Below are 18,068 nucleotides of genomic sequence, written 5' to 3'. Positions count from 1 at the left end.
TCAATAAATTGCTTTGCAAAAAAAAGCAAAACAGCCAAACCACATTTATATAACACAAACATGAAAGAGCACCTACGACATCTTCTGAGTCTGGAGCTACACAGAAAAAGTGAATTGATGCTTGAGACAATGGTCTTCATCAAGAGGAGGTTAGGAAGAGGTTTGGGGCTAGAAACACTGTTTCTCCAGACTGGGAAATCTTCAGAGAAAACAGTGTAAAGAGATGGGTTATTTTCCTTTTCTGCAGAGTAAGTATCACTTCCTGTAGTGTAGATACCTAGGCTTCCCAGCAGAGAAAATGACCCTGCACACTTTGATGTAGTTACATTTTATACCAAAAGGAAAGAACCACATAAGATGACATGGTCATCTGAGCCACAAACCAGTGTCAAAAAATTATTTGGGGACCTGGGCAAACAGCCACATCAGATCCTGAGCCATGGGCCCCTCTGTTTTCCAGGCACCTGCCCTTCCTTGCATGTCTTACGTTCTTTTCTCAAGTGTCTGCTCAGTGAGATTAAATTGTCAGCCCATAGAATGGATTTGTACATACCAGCTGCAGATCGCGTGTCTGTTGTATCTGTGGCATTATGCTGTAAATCACAGCCACAAAAGAACTTACTATACGGTGTTTTGTTTCCCCAGCTGACGATATATAAATATAGGCAAAAAATTTAACTCATAATCACTTACGGAAGGTAATGGGGGAATAGAACACATGGTTGAATACCAAACCAAAAACAGTTTTCAGATGACATTTAGGCAGTTCATCAAGCTCTTTTTATGCTTCTGACACAAATGCAGACTTGATTCTCAGAGTACACTTGAAGTAGGACAGGTTTCTCTCAGTGAAGTTTCCAGCCTGTCCCCAACCAAACTCATTGTTCAGCCTTTTCCCCACTAACCTTTTTGAGGTTTCAGGCTATTCTGGTCTTACTGTCACCAGCAACTGATCGCATAAATTCTTCGGCATTAAGTTATTCATGGCACTATATCACTCTAGAGTTATTCCCCCAGCCTTCTAAATTTTACAAGATGAGGTAATGAAAAGGAACAACTATGCAGTGGCAGAACCCACCCCCTGGGATGGGGAGGCACCGTGCTGAGCAGAGGCATGATTCCTGTTCTCTTCACTAGGGTCCCATCTCCTTTTGCAGGCTATTCTGAAAAAGCACTACTAAACAGATTACCTTTTACTTCAACTCTTACCAATTCTCCTAAGCTAAGGAAATACTGATATGATGTTTATGATTTATACTTACATATAATCAGTTCTAATGGTGTAAATTACAAAATGAAACAGTCAAAAGCCTCTGAGTTTTCTCAATGAATTTTAGGATACTCATGTACACATAAACATACATACATTTGTACTTTTTCCTTTAACACCTTTGTTCCTCCTTCTCTGATATTATTGTTTCCTTGCCATGACAAATGCCCTCTGTACATGCTGCCACAGAAGTTTAAATGACCGTGACCACTCTGAGGAGCAATTTGGCACCAGGTGGTCAAGCTGTAAGTGTGTATAAAATGTGATCATGCAATCCCACTTCTACGCATATATCCTCAAGATCTTCTTTTGTTTGTGCTTAAATACATTTCAAAGATGTTTACTGCGTACATGCAATAGACAAAAAAAAATACAGAAGTAACCTCAAATCCATCATGGAGGAACAGATCTTTTAAATATGATATTTTCATAAGATGGAATGATATTTAACATTAAAATATGAACATGATTTGTATAAAACAAACTGCTCTATCAAAGACACCCAGTGATAATAAAAGTTTCTTTCTTTTTTTTTTTTAAAGATTTCATTTATTTGTCAGAGAGAGAGAGGGAGAGAGAGCAAGCACAGGCAGAGACAGAGGGAGAAGCAGGCTCCCTGCCGAGCAAGGAGGCCAACGTGGGACTCGATCCCAGGACGCTGGGATCATGACCCAAGCCGAAGGCAGCTGCTCAACCAACTGAGCCACCCAGATGTCCCTACAAGTTTCTTTTACAGAAAGTAAAAGAGGGGCACCTGAGTGGCTCAGTTGGTTAAGTATCTGCCTTCAGCTCAGGTCATGATCCTAGGGTCCTGGGATGGAGTCCTGCTTTGGGCTTCCTGCTCAGCTACAGTCAGGTTACCTTCTCTCTCTGCCCCACCCCTGTTCATGCTCTCTTTCTCACAAATAAATAAATAAAATCTTTTAAAAGGAAGGAAGGAGGATTGGAAGGAAGGAAGGAGAGAGAGGCAGGGAGAGAAAAACAACCGTCATGGAAAACTTTATAGGGAAGTCTACTATGAAGAACCAATAGGAGGAGTCAAGATGGCGGAGAAGTAGCAGGCCGAGACTACTTCAGCTAGCCGGATATCAGCTAGATAGCTTATCTAAAGATTGCAAACACCTGAAAATCCATCGGCAGATCGAAGAGAAGAAGAACAGCAATTCTGGAAACAGAAAAACAACCACTTTCTGAAAGGTAGGACCGGCGGAGAGGTGAATCCAAAGCGACGGGAAGATAGACCCCGGGGGGAGGGGCCGGCTCCCAGCAAGCGGCAGAGCAACCGCGCACAAAATCAGGACTTTTAAAAGTCTGTTCCGCTGAGGGACATCGCTCCAGAGGCTACCCGGGGCAAAGCCCACGCGGGGTCAGCGTGGCCTCAGGTCCCGCAGGGTCACAGAAGGATCGGGGGTGTCTGAGTGTCGCAGAACTTGCAGGTATTGGAACGGGAAAGCCGGCTACAGAGACAGAGCCGACCGTAAGCTCGCGGCTCGGTGTTACCTTGAACTGGTTGCAGGCTCGGTGAGCTCGGAGCGCGGCCGGAGGTCAGGCAGACGGGAGTAACTGGGCGCGGTTCTCTGAGCGCGCACTGAGGAGTGGGGCCCTGGGCTCTCGGCTCCTCCCGGCCGGAGACCAGGAGGCCGCCATTTCTATTCCCGTCCTCCGGAACTCTACGGAAAGCGCTCAGGGAACAAAAGCTCCTGAAAGCAAACCCAAGCGGATTACTCACCCCGGCCCCAGGTAAGGGTGGTGCAATTCCGCCTGGGGCAAGACACTTGAGAATCACTACAACAGGCCCCTCCCCCAGAAGATCAACAAGAAATCCAGCCCAGACCAAGTTCACCTACCAAAGAGTGCGGTTTCAATACCAAGGAGAGCAGCAGAATTCTAGAGGAGGAGAAAGCAAAGCACGGAACTCATGGCTTTTTCCCTGTGATTTTTTTTAGTCTTGCGGTTAATTTAATTTTTTTCTTTTTCATTTTTTGTTTTTTTTCTCGCCTTCGGGTAAATTTTTTTTAACTGTTACCTTTTTCTTTTTTAACGATTTTTTACTAGTTTATCTAATACATCTATTTTTTCTTTTTTATATTTTTCTTAGGTGTTTTCTTTTTTTTTAATTCTTTTCTTTTTTTTCTTTCTTTATTCTTTTTTTTTCTTTTTTTTCTTTCTTCCTTTTTAACCTCTTTTTATCCCCTTCTCCCCCCTCACGATTTGGGATCTCTTCTAATTTGGCTAAAGCATATTTTCCTGGGGTTGTTGCCACTCTTTTAGTATTTTACTTCCCCCTTCATATACTCTTCTCTGGACAAAATGACAAGACGGAAAAATTCAACACAAAAAAAAGAACAAGAGGCAGTACCGAAGGCTAGGGACCTAATCAATACAGACATTGGTAATATGTCAGATCTAGAGTTCAGAATGACAATTCTCAAGGTTCTAGCCGGGCTCGAAAAAGGCATGGAAGATATTAGAGAAACCCTCTCGAGAGATATAAAAGCCCTTTCTGGAGAAATAAAAGAACTAAAATCTAACCAAGTTGAAATCAAAAAAGCTATTAATGAGGTGCAATCAAAAATGGAGGCTCTCACTGCTAGGATAAATGAGGCAGAAGAAAGAATTAGTGATATAGAAGACCAAATGACAGAGAATAAAGAAGCTGAGCAAAAGAGGGACAAACAGCTACTGGACCACGAGGGGAGAATTCGAGAGATAAGTGACACCATAAGACGAAACAACATTAGAATAATTGGGATTCCAGAAGAAGAAGAAAGAGAGAGGGGAGCAGAAGGTATACTAGAGAGAATTATTGGGGAGAATTTCCCCAATATGGCAAAGGGAACGAGCATCAAAATTCAGGAAGTTCAGAGAACGCCCCTCAAAATCAATAAGAATAGGCCCACACCTCGTCACCTAATAGTAAAATTTACAAGTCTCAGTGACAAAGAGAAAATCCTGAAAGCAGCCCGGGAAAAGAAGTCTGTAACATACAATGGTAAAAATATTAGATTGGCAGCTGACTTATGCACAGAGACCTGGCAGGCCAGAAAGAGCTGGCATGATATTTTCAGAGCACTAAATGAGAAAAACATGCAGCCCAGAATACTATATCCAGCTAGGCTATCATTGAAAATAGAAGGAGAGATTAAAAGCTTTCAGGACAAACAACAACTGAAAGAATTTGCAAACACCAAACCAGCTCTACAGGAAATCTTGAAAGGGGTCCTCTAAGCAAAGAGAGAGCCTACAAGTGGTAGATCAGAAAGGAACAGAGACCATATACAGCAACAGTCACCTTACAGGCAAAACAATGGCACTAAACTCATATCTCTAAATAGTTACCCTGAATGTTAATGGGCTAAATGCCCTGGTCAAAAGACACAGAACATCAGAATGGATAAAAAAACAAAACCCATCTATATGTTGCCTCCAAGAAACTCATCTTAAGACCGAAGACACCTCCAGATTTAAAGTGAGGGGGTGGAAAAGAATTTACCATGCTAATGGACATCAGAAGAAAGCAGGAGTGGCAATCCTTATATCAGATCAATTAGATTTTAAGCCAAAGACTATAATAAGAGATGAGGAAGGACACTATATCATACTCAAAGGGTCTGTCCAACAAGAAGATTTAACAATTTTAAATATCTATGCCCCCAACGTGGGAGCAGCCAACTATATAAACCAATTAATAACAAAATCAAAGAAACACATCAACAATAATACAATAAGAGTAGGGGACTTTAACACTCCCCTCACTGAAATGGACAGATCATCCAAGCAAAAGATCAGCAAGGAAATAAAGGCCTTAAACGACACACTGGACCAGATGGACATCACAGATATATTCAGAACATTTCATCCCAAAGCAACAGAATACACATTCTTCTCTAGTGCACATGGAACATTTTCCAGAATAGATCACATCCTCGGTCCTAAATCAGGACTCAACCGGTATCAAAAGATTGGGATCATTCCCTGCATATTTTCAGACCACAATGCTCTAAAGCTAGACCTCAACCACAAAAGGAAGTTTGAAAAGAACCAAAATACATGGAGACTAAACAGCATCCTTCTAAAGAATGAAAGGGTCAACCAGGAAATTAAAGAAGAATTGAAAAAAATCATGGAAACAAATGATAATGAAAATACAACAGTTCAAAATCTGTGGGACACAACAAAGGCAGTCCTGAGAGGAAAATATATAGCGGTACAAGCCTTTCTCAAGAAACAAGAAAGGTCTCAGGTACACAATCTAACCCTACACCTAAAGGAGCTGGAGAAAGAACAAGAAAGAAACCCTAAGCCTAGCAGGAGAAGAGAAATCATAAAGATCAGAGCAGAAATCAATGAAATAGAAACCAAAAAAACAATAGAACAAATCAACGAAACTAGGAGCTGGTTCTTTGAAAGAATTAATAAAATTGATAACCCCCTGGCCAGACTTATCAAAAAGTAAAGAGAAAGGACCCAAATAAATAAAATCATGAATGAAAGAGGAGAGATCACAACTAACACCAAAGAAATACAAACTATTATAAGAACATACTATGAGAAACTCTACGGCAATAAATTTGACAATCTGAAAGAAATGGATGCATTCCTAGAAACATATAAACTACCACAACTGAACGAGGAAGAAATAGAAAGCCTGAACAGACCCATAACCAGTAAGGAGATTGAAACAGTCATTAAAAATCTCCAAACAAACAAAAGCCCAGGGCCAGACGGCTTCCCGGGGGAATTCTACCAAACATTTAAAGAAGAACTAATTCCTATTCTCCTAAAACTGTTCCAAAAAATAGAAATGGAAGGAAAACTTCCAAACTCATTTTATGAGGCCAGCATCACCTTGATCCCAAAACCAGACAAGGATCCCACCAAAAAAGAGAGCTATAGACCAATATCCTCGATGAACACAGATGCGAAAATACTCAACAAAATACTAGCCAATAGGATTCAACAGTACATTAAAAAGATTATTCACCACGACCAAGTGGGATTTATTCCAGGGCTGCAAGGTTGGTTCAACATCCGCAAATCAGTCAATGTGATACAACACATCAATAAAAGTAAGAACAAGAACCATATGATACTCTCAATAGATGCTGAAAAAGCATTTGACAAAGTACAGCATCCCTTCCTGATCAAAACTCTTCAAAGTGTAGGGATAGAGGGCACATACCTCAATATCATCAAAGCCATCTATGAAAAACCCACCGCAAATATCATTCTCAATGGAGAAAAACTGAAAGCTTTTCCGCTAAGGTCAGGAACACGGCAGGGATGTCCATTATCACCACTGCTATTCAACATAGTACTAGAGGTCCTAGCCTCAGCAATCAGACAACAAAAGGAAATTAAAGGCATCCAAATCGGCAAAGAAGAAGTCAAATTATCACTCTTCGCAGATGATATGATACTATATGTGGAAAACCCAAAAGACTCCACTCCAAAACTGTTAGAACTTATACAGGAATTCAGTAAAGTGTCAGGATATAAAATCAATGCACAGAAATCAGTTGCATTTCTCTACACCAACAGCAAGACAGAAGAAAGGGAAATTAAAGAGTCAATCCCATTTACAATTGCACCCAAAACCATAAGATACCTAGGAATAAACCTAACCAAAGAGGCACAGAATCTATACTCAGAAAACTATAAAGTACTCATGAAAGAAATTGAGGAAGACACAAAGAAATGGAAAAATGTTCCATGCTCCTGGATTGGAAGAATAAATATTGTGAAAATGTCTATGCTACCTCAAGCAATCTACACATTTAATGCAATTACTATCAAAGTACCATCCATCTTTTTCAAAGAAATGGAACAAATAATTCTAAAATTTATATGGAACCAGAAAAGACCTCGAATAGCTAAAGGGATATTGAAAAAGAAAGCCAACGTTGGTGGCATCACAATTCCAGACTTCAAGCTCTATTACAAAGCTGTCATCATCAAGACAGCATGGTACTGGCACAAGAACAGACCCATAGATCAATGGAACAGAATAGAGAGCCCAGAAATAGACGCTCAACTCTATTGTCAACTAATCTTCAACAAAGCAGGAAAGAATGTCCAATGGAAAAAAGACAGCCTCTTCAATAAATGGTGCTGGGAAAATTGGACAGCCACATGCAGAAAAATGAAATTGGACCATTTCCTTACACCACACACGAAAATAGACTCAAAATGGATGAAGGACCTCAATGTGCGAAAGGAATCCATCAAAATCCTTGAGGAGAACACAGGCAACAACCTCTTCGACCTCAGCCGCAGCAACATCTTCCTAGGAACAACGCAAAAGGCAAGGGAAGCAAGGGCAAAAATGAACTATTGGGATTTCATCAAAATCAAAAGCTTTTGCACAGCAAAGAAAACAGTTCACAAAATCAAAAGACAACTGACAGAATGGGAGAAGATATTTGCAAACGACATATCAGATAAAGGACTAGTGTCCAGAATCTATAAAGAACTTAGCAAACTCAACACCCAAAGAACAAATAATCCAATCAAGAAATGGGCAGAGGATATGAACAGACATTTCTGCAAAGAAGACATCCAGATGGCCAACAGACACATGAAAAAGTGCTCCATATCACTCGGCATCAGGGAAATACAAATCAAAACCACAATGCGATATCACCTCACACCAGTCAGAATGGCTAAAATCAACAAGTCAGGAAATGACAGATGCTGGCGAGGATGCGGAGAAAGGGGAACCCTCCTACACTGTTGGTGGGAATGCAAGCTGGTGCAACCTCTCTGGAAAACAGCATGGAGGTTCCTCAAAATGTTGAAAATAGAACTGCCCTATGACCCAGCAATTGCACTATTGGGTATTTACCCTAAAGATACAAACGTAGTGATCCAAAGGGGCACGTGTACTCGAACGTTTATAGCAGCAATGTCCACAATAGCCAAACTATGGAAAGAACCTAGATGTCCATCAACAGATGAATGGATCAAGAAGATGTGGTATATATACACAATGGAATACTATGCAGCCATCCAAAGAAATGAAATCTTGCCATTTGCGACAACATGGATGGAACTAGAGCGTATCATGCTTAGCGAAATAAGTCAAGCGGAGAAAGACAACTATCATATGCTTCCCCTGATATGAGGAAGTGGTGATGCAACATGGGGGCTTAAGTGGGTACGAGAAGAATAAATGAAAGAAGATGGGATTGGGAGGGAGACAAACCATAAGTGACTCTTAATCTCACAAAACAAACTGAGGGTTGCTGGGGGGAGGGGGTTTGGGAGAAGGGGGTGGTATTATGGACATTGGGGAGGGTATGTGTTTCGGTGAGTGCTGTGAAGTGTGTAAACCTGGCGATTCACAGACCTGTACCCCTGGGGATAAAAATATATGTTTATAAAAAATAAAAAATTATATTAAAAAAAAAAAGAACCAATAAACATGAAGATATGTTCTGCCTTGCTAGAAACAAAACAAAACAAAACAAAACAAAATAAAAAACAAGAGTCTTGGGGCACCTGCATGGCTCAGTCGTTAGGCACTGCCTTCAGCTAAGGTCATGATGGGCCCCATGTCAGAATCCCTGCTCAACAGGAAGCCTGCTTCTCCCTCCCACTTCCGCTGCTTGTGTTCTTCCCTCTCTTGCTGAGTCTCTGTGAAATGAATAAATAAAATCTTAAAAAAAAAAACAAAACAAGAGTCTTTGTGAAACTGGAAATGATGATGAATAATCGTGTTTAATGCTGGCAAGGCATGGGGATCTGGCACATTTGCACATGATTAAATAGCAAAATGAATTTATAAACTTTCCTAGAGGGTTATTTGGCAATATGTATAAAAAATTTAAGGAAAAGTAAACAACTTTCAACAAAGTAATTCATGCTAAGGAAACAAACATGTATAGTAGGATGAAGTTACAATAGCATAAAGTACTTAATGTTTTAAAGAACGATTTTGTTGAATAAATTATGGTACCTGAAAGAAATGAGTTATGAGGAGGACAAAAATAATGTCACAGAAGAATAATCACTGACATTAACATTACTTCTATGTTGTTGAGTTTAAAAAATGATATTAGAGGTGTTTAAAAAATCACATTCAAATGGTCCTTATTATTCAAGAGATTATTCAAGATATTATTTAAGGGGCGCCTGGGTGGCTCAATGGGTTGAAGCCTCTGCCTTCGGCTCAGGTCATGATCCCAGGGTCCTGGGATCGAGCCCCGCATCAAGCTCTCTCCGCGGAGAGCCTGCTTCCTCCTCTCTCTTCCTGCCTGCCTCTCTGCCTACTTGTGATCTGTCTGTCAAATAAATAAATAAAATCTTTAAAAAAAAAGATATTATTTAAGATATCAGGAAAGTGTTACTGAAAGTGAATCCACTTGAAATGGAGATCAAAATTTCACAGCAAATAATGGAAAATTAGAAGTTTTGATTAACACTATATTTGAAAAAAATAAGAAAATGTGTTTTATTTGATATTTCACCAAATTTTTGATACCAGTATTTTTCATGGAAAGGGGTATTTAGGAGGGATCCTAAAATTCATGTTGAAGCCTAAGGTATCAAAGATAACCAAGATAATTTTTTGAAGAAAAAGGCTAAAAAGAAAAGAATTATTATAAAGCTTTAATAATTCAGTGAAATGGTATTAGCTCAGGAATCACAAAGAGATGAATAGAAAAAAGCAGCATTCAGAAACAGATAAAAAAACATAAGAGAAATTGATATATGACAGAGATGGCAACAAAATAAGTGAGAAAATAGGTAACTATTCATTAAATGTTAATGGGAGAAGTGGTTTTCTGTATGCAAAACAATTAGATCCCTGCCTCACACAACACAGAAATATAAATTTCAGGTAAGTATAAGATTTGAAAGTTTTTTTTTTGTTGTTGTTGTTGTTTTAATTTTGTTTATTTATTTGACAGACAGAGATCACAAGTAGGCAGAGGCAGGCAGAGAGAGAGAGGAAGAAGCAGGCTCCCTGCTAAGCAGAGAGCCCGATGTGGGACTCAATCCCAGGACCCTGGGATCATGACCTGAGCTGAAGGCAGAGGCTTTAACCCACTGAGCCACCCAGGTGCCCCCAAGATTTGAAAGTTTTATCTGGGAAAAGCAGCAATGTACAGAAAAGAAACTCTGAAAACCAAACTATATATTTTTAGCAATCTCTAAGCGAGGGGTGCCTGGTTGGCTCAGTGGGTAAAACATGTGACTTCTGATCTCACGGTTGTGAGTTCAAGCCCCACACTGGGTGTAGCGATTGCTTAAAAACAAAATCTTTAAAAAACAAACAAAAAACCGCTACAGGAAATGCAAGTAAAAAAGCAGTAAAACACATTTCATGCTTATTAGATGAACCAAAATTAAAACATCTGATGGCACAAAGTAATGGGGATACAAGGAGCTTCAGGACAGTGATAGTAGGAGTAAAAAGTGGCCCAACAACTACAGAGGACAATCTCCAAAACCCAGCAACAGATAGATGTTGATATAAGCATATCCTCCTACCCAGTTATTCTACGTCTGGGGATATAAATCCTAAACACACATACACTTGCATAAGACCTTATCAAGGATATTCCCTGCAATATTTTTCATAACAGCAAAAGGTAAAAACATCTTTTTGTCCATCAATGATGCATATTCAAACTCTGGTATACCAAACAAGGAAATATTATGTCAAAATGTATAAACTAAACTTATGATTATCAACAAATGTTATCAACATATGTTTAAAAACAATGTTGGGTGAAAAAAAGCAAATTACAAAAACAAATAACAGACCTCCATTTACATAAAATTTTAAACATAAAATAAGACTACACATTCTGGTGGGCCCACACTCAGTCCCAATGTTGCAGGTTGCAGGGACTCAATCCCAAACTCTCATCCTTCACTGTCTGGATTTCCCTCTTGCTCGGCAGGAAGTTTCTACTTAATGGCAGTCCCATACTTTGCCCTAAGTAGCTACTACATGCAAGGCTCTCTACCAGATGTCAGGGAAGACAGAAGAAGAATGGTGCAAAGCTCCTCTCACCCCACATAAGGGCACACAACTCAGCTGGGGAAGTCGTCTGGGAGACTTGGCACTCAGTTCTTGCTCTGGCTCACATAATGTAAAACTCAGAAAGAATGCTTCCAGGCCCAGTTCTTTCATCCTGAAAATGGGAAAGCCACCCTCCTCCCGTGATGAAGATTAACTGAATATATATATGTCGGGTCCAGCACATGGCAAGTATACAGCACTCTTGGCAACCACAGTCATGGCAGCCAGCACATGAATACAATCTTCTAAGCAGCATCTCCGTCACACCAACAGTAAAAAGAAAAGGCACTGAATGGGTCTGCTTGGCCCTCTCCACAGCCGGATACAACAGCCCCCACCCTGTGGTCTCCCCTTGGGACTTGGCCCCCACCCTGTGGAACACAGAGGGCATTTCATGGGGCAGCAATTTGGCTACACCCACGCCTCTTTATTTTTACAAGTTCACCACGGACAGTGCTCTGGAAAATAGCAACCTGCCTCAGGAAAGAGAACTCCTTCTCTCACACCTTTGGGGGAATTCTGGGGTAAGAAAATCACAACACACCTAAGCTAGATTCTCAGCCAATTCTCTTTAAAGTTCCAAGAACACAGATGCCTGGGTGGCTCAGTGGGTTAAGCATCTGCCTTCGGCTCAGGTCATGATCCCAGGGTCCTGGGATGGAGCCCCACATCAGGCTCCCTGCTCTGCAGGAAGACAGCTTCTCTGTCTCCCACTCCCCCTGCTTGTGTTCCCTCCCTCGCTGTGTGTCTCTTTGTCAAATAAATAAACAAAATTTTTAAAAATGAAATAAAATAAAATTCCAAGGACATGCCACAGTTCCATACTATCCAAGAAAGGGCAACAATGTCTCAGCTCCCCATTCTCCAACACACAGGTGCCTCCGACCCACAAGGCACCCTCCTGAAAAGCTGGGACAGGGTTTGATCCATGGGCTTAGTGTAGCAGGTACCAGGGGCGAAACTTACCTGCCAAACATGGGAAAAACCACAGTGTTTGGAAATCATTTCTGGAGATGCCAAACTGTTGGATTTTATTCCTGGGACTGCTTCCCCTGGACTTGGGAAAGAATGCTGGGTATTGCTGGTCTCCAGCCAACGTGGTGCCACCATGTGGCAATAGCATAAACAGTTTATAAATCACTAAGCCTTGACATTCTTAGATCCTCTATCAGTTTTTAATTTTGAGAAATTCAAAACATTCCCATTTTTACGTTTCCGATGAGAATTCAAATTTTCTATGTATACTTTACCATGACACTATTTCAGACTTGCATTTTTCAAATACATTCTGGTGAATAAACTGGCTTCAATTTATCAATATCAGAGATGTATCTGGGGTCTGGCTTGCTTCACCGCCCAAGAACCTATTGAGGGGAAGGGAGGAGACAACAGGTGTAGACTCCACCCAGCTCCTAAGACCAAATACTTCCTCCTAGATTTCTGGACTGGCTTACCTACAACTACCTTTGGTTTGCATACATTAAAAGAGGAGGTAGAAAATCATCAAGCAGTTTCATTTTAGCTCTGAAACTAAACTGGTGAAAGAAATGATAATAGGAATAAAAATAAAACTCGCCTGACAAAACAAAGCAGAATGATGATTACCCTTGGGGGACAGTACCTATAGAGGACGGGGGAGAGTGGGAATATTCTAGGTCTTATTCTGGGCACTGTTTACACAGGGGTGTTCAATTTGTGAAAATCCAGAGTGTTCACTTCATATCTATGCCATTTTCTGTCATTATGTCATAGCTTAATATAATATTAAACAAAGCCACCAAGTTCTGATCACTTGTCCCTCTTTAACTTGCCTTTGGGACAAAAGGCTGTGCAGATACAAAACTAAGAACAGGGAAGGCATGTTTCTCTCAGTTATTTCAGTCTTTGTCATTTGATTTCTCCAAAGGCCAAGGCCACAAATGCTCTCCTTTTGCCCCTTTGGAAGGAGAGGAAGGAGAAAGGACACAATCTAGACCACTGTGAGTTTACATCGCTGGACCTGGCTAACTTCACTTTTCCAAAAATGAGCAAACTCTGGAGCAGGCAACTGCCCCTCCCCTTCCCCTCTACATGAAACCAAGGCCACAAAGATATCCATGTCTCCACAGAGACACACTTCAGATCCACAGAGACAACCACCCCACATACACACACACAGACACAGTGCCTCACCACCACCAGAGACAGCCCAAACCCCACAGAGACAGCTAGCTTCCAGCCCACACACCACAGACGGGGTAAGGGGACATTGTGAGAGATGTGGCTACCCATGGACAGATAAGGAACAGCAACTGGAAGATGAAATGTAGTATTTTCAAAGTCTTACCAAACTAAATTTCTCTGGAAAGATTTTTAGATCTAGTAAGGTCCAGAGACTGCTGTTAAAAAAATTTTTTTTCTTGAAATCACCTCCACTTCTACCTACAGCTCAGATCGTCTGGAACATCTTCCTTCTGCTTCCACCTCTACCATGTTCCCTGAACCCCAACTGCCTTGGGAAGACTAAAAAGCAGGGATTCTTCTGTTTTATAGATTTTTTAAAAAATGAGGCTCATAGCGCCTGGCTGGCTCAGCCAGTAAAACACTGGACTCTTGATCTTGGGGTCCTCAGTTCAAGCCCCACCTTGGGCACAGAGATTACTTAAAAAAACAAAAACAGTTGAGGTCCGAAGATGTTTGTCAGACACCACAAAATTATCCAAGTAAATATCTGATCACTGGGTTAGGGCCAGGTAGCCTAAGTTGAAGGGACAGAATAACAATGTCAAAAGAGGGGGATGACTTTGTCTCCAGTCCAAAGCTCTGAGAACCACCCACAGACCCACAGGAGCTGCCACAAAAGAGCTGGAGTAAACTATTCACATCCGGCAACAGTTACACATTCTGCGACTGGACTCCACCCTCCCCAGGAAAAGTGCAACAAACCCAGATCTGGGGACAGGGAGTAGGGCCGGCAGGATGAAGCCAGACTCAAGACACTTTCTTAGAGCTAATGAGAGTCAATGTTGACTAAGCCAAGAGCAGAGCGCACACGCTTCTCTTACGAAGTCCTAGGGCCCAAACTGGTGTATACAGTTAATCTCTCCCATACTTATCCTCAGGAACAGGGCTTATTTGGGAGAAGGAAACGGAGCAGGATGGATCTAAAAGCAGGCACCTAGCAAATTCCCCTACCCTGCCGAGATGTTAGCAAATTAAATGACTGAGATTGGAGAGGATGCTGCAAATGCTGCAGGTCCAGGGGTCCCAGCCACAGAAGCGCTCGGCTCACCCCAAAGGTCCTTCGCAGATACCCCTCAAACCTCTGTAGGGTCCCTTGAGGTCGGCTCCCGACCTCTCCAAATTTGGCAAAGTTAGGGGGAAGGAATTATTTAAAGGAGACGGGGATGAAGCTAAATGACCATCTATCTGCAACAGCGCGCCCCTACCCAAGCAGTCCGCGGACCTAGCCAGACGCGACCCACTAGGGTTCTTACTCCGCGCACCGGCCATGACCTTGAGCAAGTCCTGATTAGTCCCATTTTACAGAAATTAAGAGTCGGAAAGAGTCAAGTCCGCCGCGCTGGGCTGCTCCGGGGTGCTTACCCGATGGTTCCAGGCGCCCTGCCGGTGCGCCTGCAGCGTAGTAGGTGCGCGGTGAACCGCAGCCCAGGAGCTACGTGGCCAGTGAGGAACGCCAAACGCGAGGGAAACGCAGAGTCGAGCTCCAGCCGCGTCCAAGGGAGAAAGGGGCGGTTCCGACTCTGCGACCATCCTCGAGCAAGTTCAAGGACTCCCACCCCCGCCCCCAAGCCCCTCCGCAGAGGCAGACCGGTCGTGCCCAGAGGCCCTCGCTCAGGACTCGCACGGGTGTGTATGGGCGGGCGGGGGGTGGGGGACGTGAGAGACCCCTCCACACACCCACCCCCGAAGTTGCGGCAACGCAACCGGGAGAGTGGCGCAAAGCTGCCAGAGAGGAGGGGACCGTACTCACAAGGGGTGGCCGGGCTGGAGCAGTTCCGTGGCCGGGGTCATCGATGGCGGCCACCGCACTTCAGGACGCCTGGGGTACCTGCCGCAGCAGAGCGGCGCCGTGCGTGGATGAGCGAGCTTCGAGCAGCGAGGCAGGGGCGCGGGTCTGTCGGCGCGCCGGATCTAAGCTGCAGCGCCCTGGGGGCTCGGCCGCCAGAACCGCAGCCGCAGCGGGAGCCGGGGAGCGGGCAGAAGGCGGGGAGCGCGGCGGTGGCAGCGGCTGCGAGGGAGGCGCCCGCGCCGCAGGCAGCTGGGGCCAGCCTGGCCGCAGCGGCCGCCGACACCTGCTGGCCCGGCCCACGGCCAATCAGAGGTGCCCGGGGCGGGGACGCGTGCGGAGGCGGGGCGGGAACGCCAGCGGGGCGCCCAGCCGGAGAGGCGGCGCGCGCTCGCGCCTGCGCCGGGGCAGAGGGGTGCCCGCCCGGCCAGTTCCTCTGAAGCTCCCCCTGCGCGCGGGTGGCTCGCGCCGGGAGGGGCGGGACGCATCGGGAGGAGGCGGGGTTGGGGCTGCGCGCGCCCGGGGCGGGGATCCGCGCCCCTTCCTGGGCTCTTCCCAGCAGAGCCGTGCAGTGCTGGGGCCACGGCCTTGGAGCCCCCCAGGCGAGACCTCAGGTCACTCCTGTCATTGAAGTAAGGTTTTCCCTGTCCCCTGCCCCTGAGCCCCGGGGCCCGGACCCTCCCTGACCGCGGAGTGACACGTCACCCGAATCCGGGGTCGGCTTGTCTACCAGCGCTGCCGCTCGCCCAGCGGAGTGTGGGCGCCCTCCCTCCCTAGCCTCTCCAAAGCCTGCGTGGCGCTTCTCCAAAGGCAGCTCTTGCCCCCTTCACAGTCCCTGGGTATTTAAAGTCACCGTGGTGACCCATGCCCTGGTCTGGATTCCTTTCATTCTGCCAGCAATTGACTGTGCTGGCGACGCTTAGTCGTTCAACAGACACAGACTGGCTTCGCGCTGGGCTCAGAGTCTGTCCCAGGCTACTGTGTGCCCAAACCTACGAACCCCCCCCCATCGCAGCCGCACGAGAGGCTTAGTGAGCCGGCGCTGCCCGAAGGCCGCCGAATATTGCTTCAAGTAAGGGACGCGTTCGGGCCCTGGCCAGGAGGCCCAGGTCCTGGAAGAATGCCTGGGAGTTGAAAGGATCGCCTCCAGGCCAGGGCTTCATAGCGCGTTTGCATTCCCCAGGCGCAGGTCCCGGGATCTCCCTGAGACCTACTGCCTTAGCCCTCACACCTGGGCTGTGAAAACACATTGTCAGTTTTACCCGCAACATGGAAGTCACTCCATCAAAATAATGTGTCTGTGGAGCTACACTGGGTGATTCCTAAACCCCTGGGAGTCCTCTCGCAGGACAGTGGATTGAGAGTGTTCACCCGGTGTAAATTTGCTCAGTAGAAATGGATGGCTCCTTTGCTGATCTGCTCGCTCGCAGCCGCAAAAAACAGAAACAAAAACCTTTAAGAAGGGAACTTGAAAGATAAAAGAGTTGATTTCTCTTAAGATCGAGTTTCCTCTTTTAAAGGGATTTTATTATCCACAAACTGCCTAAAGTGGAAGAAAGTTTGTGTTTTGTTCCTATTTTGTTTACATTCAGTTTTAGTTATCTGTGCTCGATTAGCATTGGCATGATACGAAATTAACCTAGTGCAGATGGCTACACAGTTAACCAGACTCCCTCCCATCCTTGCTCCCAGCCTCTCAGTTCCTCTGCCTGGAGGCACCATTGCCCTCCTGTTCCATTCCCGCTTACCCTAGAGAAAATCTGATCAACCAAAGGTATTCCTCCAATGTTCTTATTTTTACTTTTGTTATACAAAATGGTAGGTCTAACTTCAGGCACAGGTCAGCAGAGGAAAGGGTTGAGTGTAGAATGTGAAAGAGTTACTTTATACATGGGGCCCAGTAATGGCAGCATCTGGACGAGAATCTGCATTCAAAGATTTGACATTAGGCTGGTGTTTGTAAAACTCACCTAATGTATAAATTTGCTTCTTTACAGACTCTTTGAGAATCAAGATCCTAACATCTTATGTAAGTGATAAACATTTCAAAAGGGAAACAAATACATAGAGAAGAGTTTAGTGATTTGGGCAAGCTTACAAATAAGACAGGAAGAAAGTACAAATGGAAATCTGGAGACCTTATGAACAAGAAAGAGCCCCAGTTCCCTATTTGTCATCTTGTAGGTCAGAAACAGGCAAAACCTCCATTCTTCACCTGAACTATTACTGACTTTTTTTTTTTTTTAAACATTCCCTATGAAAGGTTTGGCATTTGGAGATGAGTTGGGTAACAAAGCAAGATGACCTAAAGTTTTATCCCCTTGGTTAGTCCATTCTGAGCTGTCATTCAGCAAAATTTTACTGAATAGCCATACCTTCTTTTGCTTCTCATGACTCACAGGCAGTGTTTGTTTTTCCCTTTTCTGCATGATCTTGACCAATGTAAAAGTTTAAATGGATTCTTCCTTTATCAAGAAGAGCTCATTGACTTTTGTGAACCAAGGATGTGTATCTCATCTTTTAAAACATGAATCAGACAGTCCATTTCTTAGCTAGAAGATTGATGAGTTTATCCTGGCAAGAGAAGGACATGTCTCAGGAGGATTCTGGATAGAATTAAAAGAGCATTAATCACAAGACTGGGGTGCCAGTGTGACCTTACTGCTTCCTGTCTTTGTGACCTTGGACAAGTTACTTAACTTTGCTGAATTCTAGATTCCCTAAATACAAAATGTAGCATAATCCTGTCCACTGTG

General features: G+C 43.9%; 1 protein-coding gene across 7 annotated transcripts in view; it reads right to left on the bottom strand.

The window, feature by feature from the left end:
• The window catches only part of LOC101679873 (myosin VIIA and Rab interacting protein), a 404,555-nt gene extending 388,846 nt beyond the window's left edge, over positions 1 to 15,709 (bottom strand). Inside the window, exon 1 of one of the 7 annotated variants that reach the window (XM_045089187.1) lies at positions 15,277 to 15,709. The gene's annotated coding sequence lies outside the window, so the exon portion shown is untranslated. The other 6 variants (XM_013049827.2, XM_045089185.1, XM_045089184.1 and 3 more) reach the window with 6 other exon arrangements.
• Between the last annotated feature and the right edge of the window lie 2,359 nt (positions 15,710 to 18,068).

The sequence above is a fragment of the Mustela putorius genome, unplaced genomic scaffold (genome assembly GCF_011764305.1).
Source record: "Mustela putorius furo isolate JIRA1106 unplaced genomic scaffold, ASM1176430v1.1 tig00003834_pilon_pilon_pilon, whole genome shotgun sequence".
In the NCBI taxonomy this organism is placed as follows: Eukaryota; Metazoa; Chordata; class Mammalia; order Carnivora; family Mustelidae; genus Mustela; species Mustela putorius.
This window is presented reverse-complemented; position numbering and strand designations above follow the sequence as displayed.